This window comes from Scylla paramamosain, unplaced genomic scaffold (assembly GCF_035594125.1).
Source record: "Scylla paramamosain isolate STU-SP2022 unplaced genomic scaffold, ASM3559412v1 Contig126, whole genome shotgun sequence".
In the NCBI taxonomy this organism is placed as follows: Eukaryota; Metazoa; Arthropoda; class Malacostraca; order Decapoda; family Portunidae; genus Scylla; species Scylla paramamosain.
This window is the reverse complement of record NW_026973791.1, coordinates 52,501-57,500: the sequence shown is the minus strand read 5'-3', so window position 1 is coordinate 57,500 and position 5,000 is coordinate 52,501. Positions and strand designations below refer to the sequence as shown.

The 5,000-nt window shown below is 44.6% G+C and overlaps 2 long non-coding RNA genes across 3 annotated transcripts in view; both read right to left on the bottom strand.

Annotated features, from left to right (window-relative positions):
* The window catches only part of LOC135099408 (uncharacterized), a 10,130-nt gene extending 7,898 nt beyond the window's left edge, over positions 1 to 2,232 (bottom strand). For both annotated transcript variants that reach the window (XR_010267898.1, XR_010267899.1), the window contains exon 1: positions 2,218 to 2,232. This is a non-coding gene — a long non-coding RNA (uncharacterized LOC135099408). The remainder of the gene's footprint in view (positions 1 to 2,217) is intronic.
* Positions 2,233 to 3,294: 1,062 nt separating this feature from the next.
* LOC135099412 (uncharacterized) overlaps positions 3,295 to 5,000 on the bottom strand; it is a 3,321-nt gene continuing 1,615 nt past the window's right edge. The window contains exons 3-4 of the long non-coding RNA XR_010267905.1: positions 4,818 to 5,000; positions 3,295 to 3,942 (exon numbers count right to left, since the gene is read on the bottom strand). The exon at positions 4,818 to 5,000 is cut by the window's right edge and continues 1 nt beyond it. This is a non-coding gene — a long non-coding RNA (uncharacterized LOC135099412). The remainder of the gene's footprint in view (positions 3,943 to 4,817) is intronic.

Below are 5,000 nucleotides of genomic sequence, written 5' to 3'. Positions count from 1 at the left end.
AGGGTTTAGGCCAGCGAGGGCATAAAAAACATCATTGCGAAGAATTTTAATACGTGGCATGAAGTAGTCAGAGGGTGGAGGAGAGGGAGGAACAAGCCCAGAATCGTCCAAGGTAGGGTTTTTAGCAAAGGTTTGAGCGAAGAGTTCAGCTTTAGAAATGGATGTGATAGCAGTGGTGCCATCTGGTTGAAATAGAGGAGGGAAAGAAGAAGCAAAGTTATTGGAGATATTTTTGGCTAGATGCCAGAAGTCACGAGGGGAGTTAGATCTTGAAAGGTTTTGACATTTTCTGTTAATGAAGGAGTTTTTGGCTAGTTGGAGAACAGATTTGGCATGGTTCTGGGCAGAAATATAAAGTGCATGAGATTCTGGTGATGGAAGGCTTAAGTACCTTTTGTGGGCCACCTTTCTATCATGTATAGCACGAGAACAAGCTGTGTTGAACCAAGGTTTAGAAGGTTTAGGTCGAGAAAAAGAGTGAGGCAACCGGCCAACTTGTGTGAAGAAATGCTTGTCAATGTGACTGACTGACTAACTGACTGGCTGACTGACTGGCTGACTGAATGGCAGAATGACTGACTGACTGACTGATTGGCTGACTGACTGACTGACTGACTGACTGGCTGGATCGGTGACTGACTGACTAACTGACTGGCTGACTGACTGGCTGACTGAATGGCGGAATGACTGACTGACTGACTGACTGACTGACTGGCTGACTGACTGGCGGAATGACTGACTGACTGACTGACTGACTGACTGACTGACTGGCTGGATGGGTGACTGACTGACTGACTGGCTGACTGACTGATTAATTGGCCGACTGACTGGCTGACTGACTGACTGATTGGCTGAGTGGACTGACTGACTGACTGACTGGTTAACTGACTGACTGATTGGCTGACTGACTGAATGACAGGCTGGCTGACTGTCTGATTGGCTGGCTGGCTGGCTGACTGACTGACTGACTGGCAGAGTGACTGACTGACTGGCTTACTGGCTGACTGACTGACTGGCTGGTTGGCTGGCAGACTGACTGACTGGCTTACTGGCTGACTGACTAACTGACTGACTGACTGACTGACTGACTGGCTGGTTGGCTGGCAGACTGACTGACTAACTGACTGTCTGGTTGGCTGGCTGAATGACTGACTGAATGACTGACTGGCTGGATGGCTGGCTGGCTAACTGGCTGGCTGGCTGACTGACTGACTGACTGACTGACTGACTGACTGACTGACTGACTGACTGGATGGCTGGCTGGCTGGCTAGCTGAATGAATGACTGACTGACTGGATGGCTGGCTGGCTGGCTGGCTGAATGAATGACTGACTGACTGACTGGCTTACTGGCTGGCTGACTGACTGACTGGCTGACTAAATGACTGATTGGCTGGCTAGCTAGCTGGCTGGCTGGCTGGCTGGATGGCTGGCTGACTGACTGACCGACTGGCTGACTAACTGACTGACTGACTGGCTGGTTGGGGGGCTGACTGACTGATTAACTGACTGTCTGGCTGGCTGGCTGAATGACTGACTGGCTGGCTGGCTGAATGACTGACTGAATGAATGACTGACTCTCTCTCTCTCTCTCTCTCTCTCTCTCACTTTAAAACTACACTAATACTACTTAAATATACTTACAAATATTCAGTATATATTGTTAAGTGTGAAATTTGTAGTATTTAAGTGAATCAATAGTAGTAGTAGCAGCAGCAGCAGCAGCAGCAGCAATGGCAGGTGATAGTGGTGGTGGTGGTGGTGGTGACAGTAATAGTAATAGTAGTAGTTTGAATAATAACCTCAGTGGAGGACCCCAGCGGCCATGTTGCCTTAATTATTACTTCGTGACACCAAAACCAGGCAATGGCGGATATATCTAACCAGAGGATATGGAAGCTAGACAAGTGACTCTAGCTTGTGACATGTTAGGCTTACAATAAGTGAGAGACGAAGCAAATAATGACTGAAAACACTGACGCCCTGTGCCTGTACCTCAGCTGACAGCTTGTTTACATATTGACGACTCTTCAATATTCGCCTAAATTTCCAGACTCAGACGTAAATAAAACCTAAAGATAAATAAATAACCCCAAAAAATACCTAAATAACGAACAAAAACCTTAATAAACTGCTACAAGACACTACAGGTAGGAGGAAGGTGATGCTGGGAAGGCAGTAAGGCTGACTAAGGGTAGGCTGGCACCGCAGGGCTCACCTTACGTACTCATGGCTCTCTGGTGCTGCGTGGCGGTGCTTGGTACAGGGAGAAGCTGCCGGGAATACGGAAACACTTATCACCAGAGTGCGTGGGGCAAGACTGACCAGCGCCGGCCAAAACACTCACCTTGCCAAGCGCCACCTGTCTCTGCTCCACCAACACACACACAAAAGTTAACATGTTATAAAATAATAATTCAAATTATATAAATATCCTCACTTCCTCACTGCCGATTCCCCACTGAACACCTCCTAAGTGATTATGATTCCAAATTTCACTCACTGCTGCACCGTGTCACCGCAGCAAACATGCAAACCCGTGCAGGATAGGCTTGACTAAAATGCTTCTACTCTCTCTCTCTCTCTCTCTCCTAACGATTGTTTCCCAAAGCCACAAAGATGATTAAAAGGGTTTTCAATAGCGTTTCTCTTATTAATAATATAGAAATGTTCGTAATCTGTCAGTAGAACCGTAAAAACATAATTAAAAACCTGTCACTTCGACTAGGGCCTTTTAAAATGCGTGTTTCTCTTGTTAGTAATGTAGAAATGTTATTAATCTGTTACCAGAACAGTAAAGACACGCTTGAAAACCTATGTAATTACTGAGAGAGAGAGAGAGAGAGAGAGAGAGAGAGAGAGAGAGAGAGAGAGAGAGAGAGAGAGAGAGAGACCCTGCACACACCCAAACGCATAAAAAAAAAAAAACCCACACACTCAAATGCCCTCAAAAGACCCAGCACATACTCAAAACATCCCCACACACTCTCAAATACACTCAAAAGACCCTGCACACACCCCCACGCACACTCAAATACACTCAAAAGACCCAACACACACACACACACACACAAACGCACCCAAACACCCCCCCACACACACACACACACACACACTCAAATACATTAAATGCATTCAAAATTCTCATAATGGAAAGTGTTGAAATAATTAATGGGATTTTCTCTCTCTCTCTCTCTCTCTCTCTCTCTCTCTCTCTCTCTCTCTCTCTCTCTCTCTCTCTCTCTCTCGGTGGGATTAAAAGCAGTAATAATCTTAATGTTTATTGTCACCCCGGCATGAACAAGTAACAGAAAACGGGAAAAAAGATGAAATAAGTTTCCATTATAAAAAAAGATAAATAAATAAATAAATAAATAAATAAAAACGGACGGAAAATAAAAGTAAATAAATAAATAAATGATCCTTGCAAGTACTTAGACACACTTAAATCGAAGAAATGAAAAATAATTGAAAAATATATATAAAAGTAAATATTCCCATTATGAAAATGAACGAAAAAATAAATAAAATAAATTAATGGTCTCAAAACAATAAAGATAAATAAATGAACTGAATATAAAATCGAAAGAAATTGATAAAAAAAAATGTAAACAAATATAGGTAAAATTCAACATTCCATAAAAAAAAACGAAACGAAAAATAGAGAAAAGAAAATAACCGTTAAAATAATAAATAAATAAATAAATTGAATATATAACGAAAGAAAATTAAAATATATCCTCTCTCTCTCTCTCTCTCTACAAGGTGAGCGTATCTCTCTCTAAGGTGTTGACAAGGGCGGCGAGGTAGGGCCCAGTCACGCCTGCCCTCTGTAAGCCCTGTATTGCATTGTCACGTGCCGCGCCTCCTCCTCCGTTAACTTCCAGCCCAATCTTAGCGAAGCCTGCTAAACTCCCGCCCACTTCCAGCCCCGCCGCTACTTCTGTTGGGATAATAGCGGTTGTAGTGGTGGTGGTAGTGGTAGGTAGTGGTGGTGGTAGTGGTGGTGATAGGGAGAGGAGGAGGAGGACGAATAGGAGGGAGGAGGAGGAGGGCCGTACTAGTAATAGTAGTAGTAGTAGTAGTAGTAGTAGTAGTAGTAGAAATAACGAGAAAATTATAAGAATGATAATAATAGCAATGATAATAACGATAATAATAATAATAATAATAATAATAATAATAATAATAATAATAATAATAATAAAAACAACAACAACAACAACAACAACAACAATTACTACTACTACAACTACTACTACTACTACTACTACTACTACTACTACTACTACTACTACTACTACTACTTACGTGCCGGTGAGAGGCCAATGGGGGTAGCGAGGGAATGGGGGGAGACGGGGGATGCCAGGACCCCCTCCATAACCCCCGCCAGCCTCCCTCCAGACTACGCCCTCCCGCCCCCCCACCACCGCCTGAGAGAGAGAGAGAGAGAGAGAGAGAGAGAGAGAGAGAGAGAGAGAGAGAGAGAGAGAGAGAGAGAGAGAGAGAGAGAGAGAGAGAGAGAGAGAGAGAGAGAGTGTTAATATTTGGTATTATTCTACTACTACTACTACTACTCTTCCTCCTAATCTTCCTCTTCTTCCTCCTCCTCCTCCTCCTCCTCCTCTTCCTACTAAAGCAAACCTCCTCCTCTTCCTCTTCCTACTCCTCCCCCACTCGTCTTCCTCTTCCTTATCCTCATTCTTCTCTTCCTCCTCCTTCTCTTGCTTCTCATCATCATCATCATCATCATCTTGCACCACCACCACCACCACCACCATCACCACCACCACCATCACTACCACCACCACCACTAACCTTTGCCAGTAGTTGTATGTGCGCGGCAGCCTGGGCTTCCCCGTGGGCAGGCAGTAGCAGGGGAGGGCGTGGTAGTAACCGCCTTGATAACTTCCCCAACACCCCGTTCACCTCCTCCATGCCAAACACAGCACCCACCAGTATTACAACGCCCCCCGCGTGTACTCGGCTAAAGGCGCGGAC